Raw genomic sequence first — 19,469 nt, 5'->3', positions numbered from 1 at the left:
CTGTCAAATAAATAAATAAAATCTTTTTTAAAAATTAAAAAAAATAAAAATAGAACTACCATGTGATCCAGTAATCCCACTTCTGGGTATATATCCAAGAGTTGAAATCAAGATCTTGAAGAGGTATGTACACCCCCGTGTTCATTGCAGCATTACTCACAATAGTCAGATATGGAAACAACTTAAATGTTCATTGACAGATGAGTAGATAAAGAAATGTGGTATGTACATACCAAGAAATATTTTTCAGCATTAAAAAAGAAGGAAATTTCAAAATATGTAACAGTATGGATGAACCCGGAGAACATTATGCCACATGAAATAATTCTCTTACAGAAGGACAAATATTATATGCTTCCACTTATGTGAGGTACCTAAAATCATTTAATTTATAGAGGCAGAGGGTAGTTGTCAGGGGCTGGGGATAGGCAGGGATGGATGTTGTTGAATAGAAAAATTTGAGTTACGCGAGATGAGTAAGTTCTAAGATCTGCCGTACAACATCCTATGGTTAAAAACACTGTATTGTGCATTTAAACGTGGAGTAAATGTCATGTCAAATGTTTGCATCACAAAAAAAAAAAAAGGCAGGGGGCATGAGGAAACTTAGAGGTGATGGGTATGTTAGGTACCTTTACTATGGTGCATAGGTGTGTTCGTATGTCCAAACTCATCAAATTATATATACTAAATATTTGCAATTTTTTGTATATCAATTACACCTCAATAAAGCTGTCTTCTTTTTTTTTAAGATTTTATTTATTTATTTGACAGAGAGAGAGAGAGCACAAGCAGGGGGAGCGGCCGGAAGAAGCAACAGACTCCTCGCTGAGCAGGGAGCCAGGACCCTGTGATCATGACCTGAACCGAAGGCAGCTGCTTAACCGACTGAGCCACCCAGGCGCTCCTAAAGCTGTCTTTACAAAAATTCAAGGGGCACCTGGGTGGCTCAGTCAGTTAAACAGCTGCCTTCGGCTCAGGTCATGATCTCAGGGTCCTGGGATCGAGCCCCGCATCGGGCTCCTTGCTCAGCAGGGAGCCTGCTTCCCCCTCTCCCTCTGTCCCTCCCCCTGCTTGTGCGTTCTCTCTCTCTCAGATAAATAAATAAAATCTTTTAAAAAAATAAAGAAAAAATAAAAAGAAAAAAGAATTCAATGCACTACTGAGAAAAAGAATACTCTTTCTGTGTGATTTATTTCCCATCCAATTAATGAAAATTTAACAGAATAATACTGAGGACTGGGAAGAGTGGTAGAAAACAAGCATTCTCATATAATGCTGGTGTCAGTCTAAATTAGAAAAGCTTTCCTGAAGGGGAATTTGGTGATGTATGTGAAACTTTAGGCTGTGTACACCTTTTGAACAAGAAATTCCACTTCTGAGACCTAGGTACAAACATTTACACACACATGCACTGAGAAATTTATGCTGGTGTTTCTCTCTAAAACATTGCAATTAAAAAAAAGAAAGAAACGGTAGGGGCACCTGGGCGGTGCAGTCGGTTAAGCGTCTGACTCTTCGTTTCAGCTCAAGTCCTGATCTCAGGGTTGTGATCTCAGGCTCATGAGATCGAGCGCTGCATCCAACTCCATGCTCAGCGGGGAATCTGCCTGAGACTCTCTCTCCCTCTCTCTCTGCCCTTCCCCCCTCTTGCTCTCTCTTTCTCTCCGTCTCAGATAAATAGAAAAATATTTTTCTTTTTTTAAGGTTTTATTTATTTACTTATTTGAGAGAAAGAGTGCGTTAGGGGAGAAGCAGAGGGAGAAGGACTCCACGCTGAGAGCAGACCTGCCGAGGGACTTGATCCCACAACCCCAGATCACGACCTGAGCCAAAATCAAGAGTCAGACTCTCAACCAAGAGTCAGATTGTCAACCAAGAGTCAGACAACTCAACCAACCAGACTCTCAACCAAGTCACCCAGGCACCCCAATAAAAAAAAACTTTAAAAAAAACAACAACTATAAAGTCTCTCAATAATTTCAGTAAGAAAATTGACCCCCTACCCAAAACTGTGGTGTATTCATACCACAGGGCACTATTCAGCCATTAAAAAGAATGAGGTTAGCTCAGGGGTCAGCAAACTATGACCCACAAGCCATCTTTTTTATGTGGCCTGTTTCGTGTGGCCTCTAAGCTAAGAAGGTTTTTCATATTTTGTAATGATTGTAAAAAAAATTAAAAATTTTTAAAAAGCAATAACAACAACAAAAAAGAAGTGACAGAGACCTCATGTGGCCCATAAGGCCTAAAATTATTACTATCTGGTCCTTCACAAAACGTTTCCCAACCCTTAAGATTTTTATGTCCTGACATGGAAAGATTTCCAAGCAAAGTTATGGACTGCAGTTACCATACTTATGTTTTTTTTCAATCTCAGATCTTTGTGTACCTACACAGAGAGATACATATAGATACAAAAGATTAGGCAGACAGAAGGTAAACTGGCGTGAGTAATTTCCTCTGGGAAATAAGGTGGGAACTGAGATGGACATTCACTTTTTACTCTGTAAATTTCTGTGTTGTTTTATCTTCTGCAAAGTGAATATACTGATGTATTACTTTTATAATTTAAAACAATAAAAGGATAAAAAATAATACTACCTTGGGCGCCTGGGTGGCTCAGTTGGTTAAGCGACTGCCTTCGGCTCAGGTCATGATCCTGGAGTCCCGGGATCGAGTCCCGCATCGGGCCCCCTGCTCGGCGGGGAGTCTGCTTCTCCCTCTGACCCTCCCCCCTCTCATGCTCTCTCTCTATCTCATTCTTTCTCTCAAATAAATAAATAAAATCTTAAAAAAAAATAATACTACCTTGACAAAACATACCGGAGTGCATATGGCAGATTAGTGCTCTGGACACATTCTAATCTCTAGCGTGCCCTCCTATATCAGACAATAAAAAGATTAAAGGAAAAGAAAAATCCCACATTTCCAAGCCCCCTTGCAGCTAAAACCCTGGATATGGTTTAGATTCCTCAAATCAGATCATGAGGTAAGAGTCCTGCTTTTGTTCTTTCTATGTTTCTGGGTTTTTTTGGTTTTTGTTTTGTTTTTTTGGTTTTTTGGTTTTTGTTTTTTTTTAAAGATTTTATTTATTTATTTGACAGAGAGAGAGAGAGCACAAGCAGGGGGAGTGGGAGAGCGAGAAGAAGGCTCCCCAATGAACAAGGAGCCAGACGTGGGGCTCCATCCCAGGACCCTGGGATCATGACCTGAGCCAAAGGCAGACGCTTACCTGACTGAGCTACCCAGGTGCCCCTCTCTGTTTGTGTTTTGAAAATGGTCACTAAGGGGGCACTTGGGTGGCTCAGTCTGTTAAGTGTGCAACTCCTGGTTTCGGCTCAGGTCACGATCTCAGGGTCATGAGATTGAGCCCCACATAGAGTCCTGTATGGAACCCCGCATCAGGCTCTACACTCAGGCGGAAGCCTGCTTAATATTCTCTCTCTCCCTCTCCCTCTGCCCCTGCTTGTGTGCGCTCTCTCGCTCTCTAATAAATGAATAAGAAAATCTTAAAAATAAATAAATAAAATAAAATAATAAAATGGTTGCAAAGGGATGTGGCTTATCTGCAGGCACATGAGCAAAGGTCCCAGCATCCAGGCAGTGCTGACAAAAGGCAGGGTTTACTATCACGGGTGTGGTGTGGTTCTGAAGCTGGTAGCTGTGGAGGCAGATGTCTATTCATGATGCCTTCCCAAAGGAATTCGTGGTGGTATGACTTCATGGTTAACAATCATTGTGGCGGCTTCCCAGTTTGGTAAATGGCTTCCTGACTAGAATCTCCAGCAGCTTCCCTGGTGTCCTGGTTCTCCAGTGTGGTTTTGAGATTCCCTTCTAAAGGTTCAGCATAGAACCTGTTTCCCCAGCCCTCCGAATTGTGACTACTTTTCTATGTAAATCAGCTGGAGTAGATTCTGTGCTCTATCAATGAACCCCAATCGTTACAGCAACCTATCTACATCCCATAAAAAAGGGCTCTGAGAGTAAAGAAGGAATTCCAGGGAGGTCAAATATATTCATACTCACAGCTACACATGAGGTAGCATTTCCATTTGAGAGAAAAGAAAACAGGCAAAAGGGGATGAAGTTACTGGGTTAAGGTCATTTAATTACTAAATAGCAGAACTGGAATGTGAGCCCATTACCATTTGAGTACAAACCCATGCTTTCCATACATACAGTAGCATGTAAGTCTGCTTGGCAGTCATGATTCTCAGGCTCCCTAGGAGGTAGTGGTGAGGCTTGTTGCTGTTATCATGGTTGTTTTAAGTACAAATCCATGCAAGAATAGTAACAAGATAGAGGTTGCATGTAGGTAGCTATATATGACTCACGGTATTTCTCTTCTTAAAATACACCAATAGTTTTTAGTCTTTTGGGGGTCAGATCCCCCAATGAGAATCTGATGATACTACAAATTCTTTCTTATTTGATTTATATTTATTATTTTTTTAAAGTAATCTCTATTCCCAACATGGGGCTTGAGCTCACGACCCCAAGATCAAGAGTCGCATGCTCCATTGACTGAGCCAGTCAGGCTCCCTTCACTACAGATCTTTTCCTATGAAAAAGTTGCATTCAATTTTAGGGAGTTTATGTCCCCACATCAAGAACACATTCAACAAATGTTATTTCTTTGTGTTTCACTGAGACCTAAGGTTCTAGGAGCTTGCATGGTCTTAGAGTAGCTCTCCATGAATTTGATTCCTTTAAAGAATTAAGTCACACTATCTCCTGGATGAATTTTTCTTAGCAGATTTACCTCTTCAAATCATTCGCAATTCTAGGCTTTCTTCAAGACTCCAGGGAACCCTTACTTCTGTGGCATTCCGACTTACAAGGTTCTACCCAAGTTCAAGTACAAGGGAATCTCCAATCTCCCATTAATACCTGTTATCATGTTTTGCTTTATGGGGAACTATCCCTTTGTGTCTGCTTCACCAGTGAATGTATTCACGTGTATCCACTCAGCCAAATGAAGCAATTTAGAGTACATGGGGAATAATCACAGCGGTCTTAGTATAATGCATCATTCTCCAGCCCTCACCAGTCAAAACAGACATGGTCTAGAAGAATAGCCCTGATTCCATTCTCGCCGATGCTGTGGGAATTCCAGCCCTCCCTCAAATTCCTTCCAAAGGGTGCTGCTCATCTCTGGTGGGTGCCTTGCATGTACCCTCAGAGCAACCGTCCACGTGCAGCAGTTATATCGGGGTCCAGGGCCTCTGAAGCCACCACGATGTTGCCAAGGCCTGACGTCCTTCCCGCTCTCACCCCGTGAGTCACTGTGTCCACTGCCTGCTCCAACAGCATCCAATGAGGAAAAAATATCCTTTTGGGTGGGAGTCAAAATAGTTAAAAGCAAGCTTAAAGCAGTGACTTCTGCCTTTCAAGGGGCTGTGTACGTGCACAGTTCCTGTCAAGAGACAAAGGAATGTCTTCACTGCCTCTTTGTACGTGCAGACGCTGGTGGGGGAAAGAGGAAAAGCAACACTGAAATTTCAAAGACACAGCATCTCTAGGTTGCTAAGCAGCGTGTTACCAAGTAGGTGGTGCATGGCTTTAGCGGAGGTATGAATGCGACATCAGCTCCAAGAAGAAACGCTTGGAGAGTGAAGAGAGGTTAGAGAATTTAAATGGGTGGCAAGGCAGGAAAATACAGAGAGTGGGTGTCTTGGTTTACATTTTCCCAAAAAGCAGCCCCTGGGGAGCGGCGTAGGTGCAGGCAGTTTGTTTGGGAGGTGTTGCTAGGAAGCAGAAGAGAAGGCTGGAGTTAAGTGAGAGCCAATGAAAGATATGCTAATGAGGGCATTACCGGCATGGGCAAATTCGTCCCAGTCCCGCTGGGGACCCCTGAGGAGCTGTGCAGAACTGCCCCGGAATTGTCCCACCGCAGGATTGGGAAGCTAGAGCATTTACCTACCTGTTTGTGCCTTTCATTAGTTGGGGGTTGGCACTGGTGAATTAGGTCCCCTCCACCCCAGTCCTGGACCTGAGAAAGCCTTTTAGGCAGCAAAGCACTTGGGGCCTTGAGGTAGAGCGCAGGGCCTGCTGGGTGACGGGCCACCAAAGCGGAGGGTGGATAGGGAGTGCTATGGGAGCAGGAGTCAGAGGGGGCCGTGGGAACAGCCCACGGACATCAAAAGAGCAGGTGCTCTCAGATGAGGCTTCGAGGTTATTTCTCCCAACCCTTCACGCACCTTCCAGATGTTAGAAATGGGACAGCTCTTTGCATGTGCACTTGATGTCTATCGCAGCTACTTCTCCTCCCAGGACCCAGGAGTGCAGCCCAGGGAGCAGCCACAGAGGACAATCTGAGTGGCAGCGCCCCCATGCTGTCCTCAGAAGCCCCTGTCCCCCAACACTTGCCCTCTCCCTGTCTTTGAACTGAATCCATGAATTTCTTTTCCATGAGGCTCCTAATGCAAAGACCAGCCTCCTGGCCTGGCACAGGTCAGCCCCCCAGATCAGGCCACAGCAAGTCCAAATCCTGGATGAAACCAGTTTAGGCTGTTGAGGAGGACTCCCTGCTACCTGCCTGCAAACCTGCCTGTGGGGCAAACAGGCTCAGCCTCTGGCGGGGCCACACGATCAGCACTTCCGTCAGTGCTCAGAGACAGACCCTGCAGTGAGCCAGAAGGAGCTGTTTTTCTATGCACTGGAAAATATTTCTAAGACAAAGCCTGGTCCTCTGAAGCATTAGCTAGGATTTTGTGCCATGGGCAACTTAATCACATTCCTGCGCAGTGGGCTCTGAGGAGAGTTGCTAAGTTACCACTGCAGTGCCTGAATGACGTCAGCAAGATTAAGGCAGGTCACAAATTCCAGATCCGGCCTGAAGATGGGGAAGGAGTTCCTAATATTCCATCCTGCTTGGTTCTCAGAGATTCCAGGCCTGGACTGGGTCAGATTTTCCAATATTTCCTTTTGTTAATCATGTTCTTTGAATATTTCCCAAGTCCTCTATTGACTTCCTAAAATTTGGAGTGCCTCATCCAGCGATTGTTTTCATTCTTGTGAACAGATATGTAGAAACCTTCTCTGAAAACATAGAACAGTGGTGCAGATACTCAAGGAACAAATAGAGCTGTTCCCGGAGTCAACAAACACAAGTCAACAATTACCTGCCACTGTTCCTGCCACAGGAGACACAGACAACTAGGGGACACAGAGACGGAGGATGCACAGTGGACCAGAGCAACTCCTCCCCCAGCCACGTTGGGAAGGTGTTGTCACCAATGTCTCACTGAGAAAAGCTGCTGTCAAAATCCATTAAGCATCTTTTATATTTTAGTGTATTATAAAGTATCCCATGAGCCACCAGACTGGCTCAATCCATACAGCACGTGGCTCTTGATAGGGTTGTGAGTTAAAGGCCCACCTTGGATGTAGAATTTACTTTAAAAAAAAGAAGAAAAGCATTCCTAAGTCAAATGGGCTGAGTTCTGCTACAATAACAAGAAACCTCAAAAATGTCAGTGACTTGAAACAGGAAAGGTTTGGGGGTGCCTGGGTGGCTCAGTCGGTTAAGCGTCTGCCTTCAGCTCAGGTCATGATCCCAGAGTCCTGGGATCGAGCCCCACATGGGGCTCCCTGCTCAGCAGGGAGCCTGCTTCTCCCTCTCCCTCTGCCTGCCTGTCTGCCTACTTGTGATCTCTCTCTCTCTGTGTCAAATAAATAAATAAAATCCTTAAAAATAAAAAAATTAAAAAAAAAATAAGCCTTCTTCACAGTTCTTAAATTATATTCCACAAGGATGTACAGGCAAAATATTGTATTTTAAAGTCTCTTAAAGTACTGTACTTTTTTTCTCTGTATGGATATGCTACAAACTTGATATGTAGTTAGGTTCATTAGTGTTAGTGTGTTTTCAATTTTTTTTTTTTAGTAAGTTCTATGCCCAATGTGAACTCACAACCCCGAGATCAAGAGTCACATGTTCTGCCAACTGAGTCCACCAGGCACCCCGGTTTGTTTCCAGTTTTTAAGGATTGTTCTTTTTTTTTTTAAGGATTTTATTTATTTATTTGACAGAGAGAGAGACAGCGAGAGAGGGAACACAAGCAGGGGGAGTGGCAGTAGGAGAGGGAGAAGCAGGCTTCCCGCAGAGCAGGGAACCCGATGTGGGGCTCGATCCCAGGACCCTGGGATCATGACCTGAGCCGAAGGCAGACGCTTAACTACTGAGCCACCTAAGCATCCCTTTAAGGATTGTTCTTGAAGGAAACTAGAATATGCCACCCCAAAATAGGCCTTGTGGACATATTGAATAATTTGAATTAAAGGCATATAAGAGCCAGTGCAAGAAAAACTCTCTGACTCTCCTATGTCCTCCTAAAAGCAGGAGGTCTCTCTCTCATGTGAAAGATGCCCTCCCTGTGCCGGGAAGAAGAGAAGACATTCCTACCAGAGGCAGGGAATTTGGGGCCAAGAATCTGTACAGACAAACCTTATTAAACTAACTCTTGTCTTCCTAGTTAATTCTTTACCATTTCCTACCCTTGGCCCAAACCCTTTGTCTTGCCAGTTTTTCATAAATTTCTAGCTATGTTGTCTAAAAGGTATAAAAATTTCCTGTTCTGGTCACATCCAGTCGTCATTCCCTTGGGAAGGCTCCCATGTAAGTGCAAAAACTTAATAAAATTTTATACTTTTCTCTTCTTAATCTTTCAGGATTCTGTCAGTTTAATTCTTAGACACAGCTCGAGACCCAAAAAAGATAGTTTTTCCTCCCCAAATATTCTTTTCATTTGATTCCATTCAATTCATTATAAAAAACAGTTATTAACAAAGATTCTTTGATCAAACTTTAGTCAGACTCCTGAAACTTTTCCTAGACCCTCTGTGTCTTTCCTTATAAAATCTGGTATTAGCAAGAACCCTGCTAAATCAGCTTGGTGAGAGTGCCTCAACCTCCATGGGAAGGGTCCAAACCGCTATTTGTCTAGTATATCCTGTAATTTGTCCTTTCCATGGTGAGTCATGCTGGTAAACCATACACAAGGAATTGAGAGGTAGACTTAGAAGCAACCAAGCAGACGTCCTGGTGTGTCCGAAGTCCATCTAAGTGGATTAAACATCCAGCTTTTTCCTACCCAATTCTTTCTGAATGGATAGGAAGTTGTTATCTGGGCCTTGCAGATCTCTTTTATGACTTCCCTAAGAGTCATCCTAAAGAAGTTCTCTTCCTTGAGGAGGGTGAATAATACCGCCAAGGGTCTAGGGCCTTGAAATGGGACCTAGGGGCATAGTCCCAAGGCTTGGAAACTGCTTGGGTTTCTTGAATGGTTGGAGAAGAGTTTGTTAGTTTCACATATAGTACTAGCTATTTATCATGGTGGAGAATTCTCCGGAGTTGATTCAGCAGGATTCTTGCTAAACCTGGCTTCTACAAAGAAGAATCTGTATTGAGGAGAAGGTTCAGGGGAGCCTGAGTAAAGTTTAGTCAAGCAAAGAATCTTTGTCAATATATACATACATACATACACGCATCCCCTGTCTTACTCAAAAGATAGCATACTCTAATGCAGTTCTGGACCCATCTTTTCATATTCAAATCTATCTTGCTGAACACTCTCTGTCACTATATAGAGATAATCTTTAATCCTTTTTCACCCGCAGAAGACTCCATTGTGCAAAAGTAGCATCATCTCTTTGATATAGGTGTGTCTCATATATAGCATAGCATTGAGTTAGCTTGTAAAATGTCACGAAATGATTTATAATTTTAGTGGTTACCAATCCTACACTATGTATGTATGACGTTTCTATGAATGACTGCCATAGAAAATGTTTCCTTCCACTTAAATTAGGTCATAGTTTGGATAAGCAAGGCAAAATGCTGGGAAAGCAGTACTCTTATCCTGTATGTGTCTTGTCCATCATCTAGGACACTGGGGCTGCACAATAAGATGTCTTAGGACCCTGCCAAGAATTTTCGGAGAAGCCTCTCTCCAAAGTCCAGCGAGACTAAACTTAAGATGAGATAAATATACATTGTCTGGGAGCTGTCTCTGACATTTTATTGCTCTTTGACAGTTTAACTAAAAGAAAGTTGATGTTAACACAGACTGGGCCAATACAGAAATGCTCCTCAGCATATGAACTGGGACCTCACTCAGGGCTCTTGGCAGTGATACCCACCTGAAGGTTTCAGAGTCACCGATTTAGTAACATTGACTGTTCGGGTGAAGGTCCTTGTGTGTGTTTCCACCACTCAAAAATTTCACCCAGAGCCACTGAGTTCATCCCGATTTTGTGTTGTGACACTGTAGTTGTAACACCAGCAAATAGGAGTAGAGAATCAGGAAATGATGAGCCAAGCCAGCAGGACTGGGCACAGCTGCACTTTTCTAAATATACATCCTACCTGACATCAACAGTTTAGAACTTAGAGATAGGGTACAATTATATGATTTCTCTCATATCCCAGAAACAACATCGGGAGATTACACGTTGTTGCCTGGCAAGTAGACGTTATTCCTTTTGTGCTTCTAGTCTCAAGAGGAAAGTTCCCCGACTTTCCTTCATGCTTTGCCTTCTCAGTCGCTTTTGAGCTGAAATCTTCCTTGAATAATGAATTCATCAGACAATGAGTTTAGGAAAATAATAATAATATAGAATATCAACTGATGAGCTATAAAAATGATCATCCTTGGTTTCTATTCCAAAGACAAAGCAAGATTTTTGTCTAGTTTGTTTTCTTTTGCGATAGCCCTATAGTGGTAGCCCATATAAGCCAAATAATCACTACATGCCAGGGACTGTATTAGACAGTCAGTTTACGTGCTTTTCTCCCTTTCCTTCCATTCCTACAACAGCATTGGGAGATAGATTTTCAGTCAGTTATGCTTTTTCTTTGTTTCACAAACAAACCTACCTGGGTTACCTTATACAATGAGACTTTGTTATAATGATACCTTGAATGATGAAGGTGTCATCATTTTTCAAGGAGTCTAATACGGCGTGGTTTATGTGAGTCACAATCTGATTTGGTGACATACAACAACAAACTCAAAGTAATAGTGACCCAAACTCATTAAAGGCTTATATCTCTCACGAAACAGTAAGCTTGGAGGTAGGATGTTGCTGGCTTCACTTTAGTGCCTCAAGAATTTCAAGGCTGAGATCTCTAGGATTTTGGACTTTTTAAACTTCTGCCCTGCATTTCTCATTCCTTTACAGTTCCAAAACGTTGCTGAAGCTTCAGTCATCTCGTTGACCTTCCAGGCATACCTCCAAAGGAGAGGGGCTTTCCTTGAAGCCCCAGCCAAAGTTTTCCACCTAAATCCTTGTGGCCATTCTCAGCTTCAGTGGGAGCTGGGAAGGGTAGTGTTTTATCTGGATACACTGCTGTCCTAAATAAAATAGTGGTTCTGATGATGAGAAAGAAGGAAGGAATGGATTTTGAGAAGGCAATTGTGGTCACTGCTACAAAGTAAATAGATGGTAAAGCACCTCATCAACAGATAATATAACTAGAAAGTACCTGGGACGATTCATGGCAGGTAATCATAACATAAACATGTATGGAGACCTTACTCGTTCTGTGCTTTATGTATACTGTCTTATGGAGACCTCATAACAATGATGTTGTGATCATTCCCTACAAGGATGTAGGTGATGCCGTTATCATTCTCCAGATAAGAAAAGCAGGGCTTGGAGAATTTCAGGAACTTGCTTAAAGCCATTCAGCCAGTCAGTGGGAAAACAGCCAGAACTAGAATCCAGGTTCTCCTAAAGCCCAGATTTTGCCGTCAGTATGTGGTCGTTTCCCCTCTTGCCCTGAACCAAGTGGCCAATCACAGAATCGAGAGGCGCTGTTCTAAAGAGCAGAGACCTCTCCTAGAAAAGCGTTTCGCAGGACCCTTTATCTCAAAGTGCAATGTTACTTGATCAATCTGACTCTGCTTTTTCTCCCAGCGAGCAATTTTGTCAACACCATTTCCACATTCTGTTTTGGCTATAAGTGCCCTGCTCTTTGCATTTACCACCCTCACGTGTATTGGTACCATAATGATTTGGGGGAAGTTTTCCAGGTAAGTTTCCAAGTGTGACATTTACTGCAACACTTTGATAACTGAAGTGACAGGAAAGAAAATAAAACATTAAGTATACTCTTTAAAATGCCATAAATTTGTATTCATTGGCGAGGGTTCCTGGACCTCTAACTGAAGCTATAAACTTGCAACTCTGTTGCTAACTGACTCTGGAGGATGCAGGAGAAGCTTTCATTTTTCCATCTAATATGCTTATAATTCAACAAAATTTCTTCTCACTTTGCTTCCTGGACCTCATAAAATTTAAATGGAAATATTAAATGGTTTAATAACTGGGCAACACCAAATAGCATGCTTGGCGTGACTTAGCATTTTTAAAATACAGAGCCTCATTATATTAAATGTGTCTCATTATTGTAATTATGCTGCTACAAATGTAGTGGATAACACATCACATCATTATTTAATTTTATGGAAAAGCTTTCTAAGTTATTTGTTGACAGCGAAAGTACCAGATTCCGTTTCTATTTGCTTAAATTGCAGCCTATGTTAGGGTTTTGTGGGGTTTTATTTTTCCCCTATGCTAGGATTTTATATTTCACTTCAGTATATGCCTATCTTTGGGATCCAGTTTGATAGTGCTTTATTTCAGCATAAGATACCAGGAATTGCTTTGAGGACAGCACCACAACTTTTGTGTTCTAGGATGGCAATAAGATTGCCACTTTTTAAAATGCCTTAAAGAACATCTGTGATATCATGCAGTCATTAAAAATACATTTTGGGGGGCCCCTGGGTGGCTCAGTCAGTTAAGCATCCAACTCTTAATCTCAGCTAAGTTCTTGTCTCAGGGTGGTGAGGTCAAGCCCCACATTGGGGGTAGAGATTACTTACAATAATTAATTAAAGTATAGAATTATGACAAAACATCATGGGTTTGCTTCCGTCAATGATGGATATTGGGATGATTTTAATTGTCATTTTATGCTCTTTTCTATTCTCTGAAAATACTATGGTAAGCATTCTACTTTTTATTTAAGATTTATTTATTTATTTGAGAGGGAGAGCATGAGGGTGCACGTGTGAGGGGGGGAAGAGCAGAGGGAGAGGGTGAAGGAAAGAAGCAGACTCCCTGCTGAGCCCAGAGCCCACCAGCCAGCTGCCGCCGTGGGGCGCCAGCTGCCAGCCGTGGGGCTCCAACTCACAACCCTGAGATTGTGACCTGAGTCGAGATCTAGAGTCAGACACTCAACCGATTGAGCCACCCAGGCACCCCAGCGTTCCGCTTCTTTAATTGAAAAAAAAAAGTTAATTAGCTTGGCAGTTACTTCGAATAGGTGGGTGGAAGGTATTGTGGCATGACCCTGACTACAGAGCAATAAAGCCTAAACAAAGCAGCTGATACCTCATTCCATGGACAGTTTCAGTCCAAGGATACCAAGCATCTTCAAAGACTATGGTAAAAATAATGGCCTGGGCCCCTTTCTGGCCTCTCCAGGAACTCCACCCGGACCTCCGCCTCTCCCAGCAAGTCAGGTTGTCCTGGCAGGACCTGCTCATATCGTCCTTTCTATGCACCTTGCTGCTGAGGTTGGTACCCTCGCCCCTCCCCCTGCCTTTCTTCATGCTGGTTACTTAGCCTGAGGTCCCTTCTCTGCCTAACCTGTCCACTGAAATGCCGTTTGCGGGTATAGAGTTGCACATTTGGAAGCTTTAAAAGTTCTTTTCCACCACTGGGTATTTAACCAAAGAAAATGAAAAGACAAATTTGAAAAGATATATGCACCCCTATGCTTAGGGCCATATTATTTACAATAACCAAGATATGGGAGAAACCCAAGTGTCCATCCACAGATGAATGGATAAAGAAGATGTGGTACACACACACACACACACACACACACACACACACACACACACACACAATGTAATATTACTCAGCCATAAAAAAAGAATGAGATCTTACCATTTGTGACAACATGGATGGGCCTGAGGTTTTTATGCTAAGTGAAATAAGTCAGAAGAGAAAGACAAATACCATCGGATTTCACTTACATGTGAAATCTAAAAAACATGACAAACGAACAAACAAACAAAAAAGCGGAAACAGACCCATAAATCCGGAGAACTGGTGGTTGCCGGAGAGGAGGGAGGTGAGAAGAGGGGCAAAGAGGAGTGAAGGGGACTGGGAGGTCGAGGCTTCCAGTTATGGAATGAAGTCAGGGGGATGAAAGGCCGAGCATAGGGAACATAGTCGACGGCACTGTCATAGTGTTACCTGGTGACAGATGGGAGCGACACTTGAGCTGAGCAGAGCATAGGGCATAGACTTGAATCACTGTGTTGTACACCTGAAACTAACGTAACACTATGTGTCAACTACATTTCAATTAAAAAAGAAACACACACAGTGGAAAAAGTTCTGGAGATCTATTTCATGACAGTGTGAATATTGAACTGTTGAATTGTGTATTTAAAAATGGTTAATCTGGTAAATTTTATGCTATGTGGTTTTTTAACCACAATTTAAAAAAAATTGTTAAAAAATCAGTACAAACAGCTCCAACAACAACAGAAAGCCCAGTGATTCTGAACACATCTTGCTGAGTCCATGAGGTTAGTGAAACTTATGCCACCCCAAAATATGTCACTTTGGCATAAGGATTATTTTGACCTGAAGGCAATTAAGAAACAGCAGACCCTTGGGTGCCTGGGTGGCTGAGTCGTTAAGCGATTGCCTTCGGCTCGGGTCATGGTCCCAGGGTCCTGGGATCGAGCCCCGCATCAGGCTCCCTGCTCCGCAGGAAGCCTGCTTCTCCCTCTCCCACTCCCCCTGCTTGTGTTCCCTCTCTCACTGTGCCTCTCTCTGTCAAATAAATAAATAAATAAATCTTTAAAAAAAGAAAAAAAGAAACAGCAGACCCAGAAGGAATTCTCTGCTCTCCCTCCTGCCTAAAAGCAGGGCATAAGTGAACTTCCCCCTTCATGTACCACCAAGAGGAGCATGCCCATTATCACTAGCAATGGTACTGACTTGAGTCTGCATTCACAAACCTTACTGTCTTAGTCCCTTCAGGCTGCTGTAAGAAAATACCACAGACTGGGTAGTGTATAAACAATGGAAATTTATTTCTCACAGTTCTGGAGGCTGGGATGCCCAAGGTAGGCGCCAACCTGGCTGTGTTCTGGCGAGGGCCCTCTTCTTGATTCACAACGGGAACTTTCTGCTGTGTCCTCATGTGGTGGCAGGGGCAAGGGAGCTCATTGGGGCTCTTTTATAAGAGCACGAATCCCATTTATGAGGGCTCTGCCTCATGACCCGATCACCTCCCAAAGTCCCCCCCATACTATCACTTCATACTAACACATGACTCTTGGCGGGGACACAGACATTCAGACCATAGCACTTACTAAACAACCCTTATCTACCATGTGTTTCCTGGTCGGCTTCCCCAGACTTATCACCCCTAGAAGCCCACCTCCCCCTCTTCTTTTGTCCATTGCTTCTCTTCAATGTAACACCCTTTGTTAAAATGGTATATAAGTTCCCAGGCCTAATGGCTTCTTTTTTTTTTTTTAAGATTTTATTTATTTTAGAGAGAGGTAGAGAGAGAGAGAGTGCAGAGGGAGATGGAGAGAGAAACCCAAGCTGACTTCACGCTGAGTGCAGAGCCCAACGCAGGGCTTGATCCCAGAAACCTGAGATCATGACTGGAGCTGAAATCAAGAGTCAGACGCTTAACCAGCTGAGCCACTGGGGTGCCCCTGCTTCTTTTTATATCTAATTAACAGTTTGACTGTAGAGTCCTTGGTTGCAGTCTGATATAATAGTATTTTATGCAAATAATTGTCCAGTGACAAGGCTCAGGACATGCTACCCCTAAATATGGCACCTGGACATATTGAATATTTTAATCATGAAGGGATTTGAGAAAGAGCATGTGCAGGAAGAGCCTTCTGAACTTCTCCTGAAGCTGTCCTAAAACCCTCATGTGTGAGGTGCCCTCCCTACTACACCTGAGGAAAGGAGCATCCTTATACCCATGACACCAGGAGGAAATTGAACAAACAGGCCTGGCTGTTCCCCCAGTTTATACACTTAGCTCATACCCTTCTTTGTCCTACCACATTTATTAACAACTTTTCATTCTTCATCAAACCTGGCATAAAACATTCTTCAGGTTTTCATTTCCTTATGAAGGCTTCCATGGTCACGTAAAACTTATGTTAAATAAATGTGTATGCTTTTCTCTTGTTAATCTGTCTTTTCTTACAGGGGCTCCACTTACAAGGATAGGAGAAAACAATACTTTTCCTCTCCTACAGCAGCAATTAATAATTGAATTTCAATGAAACCGATATGTCTACAGAGGGTACAATTAAATCACATCATTGCTGTAATGCTTTTACTTCTTGAATCAGTCTTTCAAAAATTGTTTTAAAACAATTTTTCTAATGTTTTATTTTTTTTTCAGATTTTATTTTATTTTTATTTTTTTTAAAGATTTTATTTATTTATTTGAGAGAGAGAGAGAGAATGAGAGATAGCACGAGACGGAAGAGGGTCAGAGGGAGAAGCAGACTCCCCACTGAGCAGAGAGCCCGATGCGGGACTCGATCCCGGGACTCCAGGATCATGACCTGAGCCGAAGGCAGTCGCTTAACCAACTGAGCCACCCAGGCGCCCCAGATTTTATTTTTAAGTAATCTCTACACCCAATGTGGGGCTCAAACTCACAACCCCGCCATCAAGAGTCACATGCTCCACTGACTGAGCCAGCCAGGCGCCCCTCAAAACAATTTTTAAAAATGATTTTCAAAAAAATTGATTTTCGGGGTGCCTGGATGGCTCAGTCGTTAAGTGTCTGCCTTCGGCTCAGGTCATGATCCCAGGGTCCTGGGATTGAGCCCCGCATCCGGCTCCCTGCTCGCAGGGAAGCCTGCTTCTCCCTCTCCCACTGCCCCCTGCTTGTGTTCCTGCTCTCACTATCTCTCTCTCTCTCTGTCAAATAAATAAATAAATAAAATCTTTTTTAAAAAAATGATTTTCAAGGGGCTCCTGGGTGGCTCAGTCAGTTAAGCATCTGCCTGCAGCTCAGGTCATGATCCCAGGGTCCTGGGATGGAGCCCCACATCAGGCTCCTGCTCAGTGAAGAGCCTGCTTCTCCCTCTGCCCCTCACCCCTTTCGTGCTTTCTCCCAAATAAATGAATAAAATATTTTTAAAAAATGATTTTCAATTTTAGAAATACTATCCAAATTCAGTAAAGAAAAAAAAAGTTTGTGGACTAAAATTTACATTTGCCAAATAAAAAAATAGCACACCTTGCAGCTCTCCTTTTGTCTTACTGTTTCACATTTTAAATAGAATGACAGATTCAAGTGGTACCCTGGAATGAAGAAACTGAAATGACTTAAGCTTCGTTTCTTCATTTTTACCATGTGCTATCGCTGTGTGTTTATACTGAAATATAAGCATTGTAGTATCACAGTGGGGAAACACGAGCTACCAATGATTTGGAAGCATTACCAACTTAATCTCTAAAGCAAGCACTGAGTGCATGCATGACACGGGGCGTCTCTACAATAGGGAGTTTTTTTCAGTTAACTTCCATGTAAACTACATTGTCTATTAAAAAATAAGTAACAAAAATTAAAATGAGAATAACTAAGAATAAGTTTCATGTAAAACACCTTGTAAAATAAAATGTATGTGTATATATATAATCATATAATATGTTTTATATATATATATATATATATATATATATACATTAAAACTCAGTTTTCAAAGCAACTGTTTAGACCTCAAGCCAACAAAAGATTTTTTGAGGGGAGGAGTATTTCATCACTGACCTTGTTTAGAATTGCTGGCACGTGGTGATCACACAAAAAAGCAGAAGGGCTTTAATTGGTTTTATTATTGTTTTTAAATTCCCTACAGACAGGGCACTCCTTTATTGCCTGCACCTGGGCAGATGGTGCCCCAATGCACCTCCTTTGGCATACCGCTGTTCCACAGTTAAGCTGGCTAAAGTTGGTTTTGTTAATTTCATCATATTTTATAATGCTTTCAGGTTTTGCTAGGGAAATGCGGAGGATTAGTTTTTTATTTAAAAAAAAAAAACAAAAATTCCTCATGCAAAAAAATGTCTGCCCAATGACTTCTCTCTCTGTGTACTCAATTTTCCTAAATTGAAGAAATTCAACAGGAAAAGAATTAGAAAGGAGCACAAGGGTTGAAAGGGCAAATTCCTGGAGGGTCAGATGGGCTATTGTCCAGGAGTTAGGAGGGCAGCAGAGAAAGGGACGGAACGGGCAGCAACGCTCTGCCCAAAGTGAGTGGATGGTTCTGGGAGCAGCCACTACTCAGCCTCCTGCAACTGCATCCTTTCGGGACGCAGGCCCATTGTTACCCAGATCTGTCCATTTTTTCATGAGGAGATGATAATCAGGATGGCTGTGTAAGATCTCCTGATTTTTAAATGATGGAAATTAATTCAAACTCTAGAAAACACTGTGCAGCACAAACAAAACACGTCTCCAGCTGCAGTACGCCCCTAGGCTACCAATTTCCTAATGAAAAATGCAAATAGGGATTGAACCAGTTACAGAAGTCGAGAAAATATGCTTTATTCTCTGATCCTTTCCCTTTCCCAAAAATGTGACATTTTAGAAAAATACAGATGTACTTACATCATACCCATAATCAGCAGTTTAACGAGCAAAGTAGCATAATTAGAGTAGATAGCTGGGAGTGGCCTGAATTCCCAGAGCGGTCCTTTCTCTTGAATGAGTACCAAGGATGGTGTCACCCAGATGCCTGTTGACTAAGTGATATACAACAGATTTAGTTAACCACTGGCAAACCACATTTCTTTTTCCAGGGCAATAAGTTAAAAGGTTATTTACTTCCCTTGGTTACAAAAAGAGGAAATACTTCTTCCAAGAATCAGGGGTGCTGCGACCAGTTCTGCCAGAGAAATTAGGAACCATAAAGATGATTGAGAGCACAGAGCCCTGCCTTGGCCCACTTGCCTCCCTGCAGCTGCAGGACACAGGTACCTTTGGAAAGGTGTTTGCTCTGCCCTCCAAAAGCTTTCAGGCCTTGAGCATCCGAGATTTGTAGTTAAGAAAACCAGTCTAAATCCTTCTGATGAGCTCTCATTTGATGTGGCATTTGCCATATTAAAAGAGAAGGTTCATTCACATTAGAGATAACAATGGAAGCTGTTCCCCACATTTCCGCAGGTAATTAGAGCTTTGTGTGTTTTAATTAAAAAGATGTATAGCTAAATCCTCTAACAGACTTCCTGAGCATCCTCAAGGCTTGCAGGGGCCATAGAGAATTAAAAGCAAGAATTTGGAGAAGGGCTTTGTCCTCAATGGCCTTTCAGAATTGTCTGCTTTAAGTGGCAGGCAAGCTGCCCTGTCCGGGCTGGTGAGCCTGGCTCCTCCCTGCGACCTC

Source organism: Zalophus californianus, chromosome 3 (assembly GCF_009762305.2).
Source record: "Zalophus californianus isolate mZalCal1 chromosome 3, mZalCal1.pri.v2, whole genome shotgun sequence".
NCBI lineage: Eukaryota > Metazoa > Chordata > Mammalia > Carnivora > Otariidae > Zalophus > Zalophus californianus.
This window is presented reverse-complemented; position numbering follows the sequence as displayed.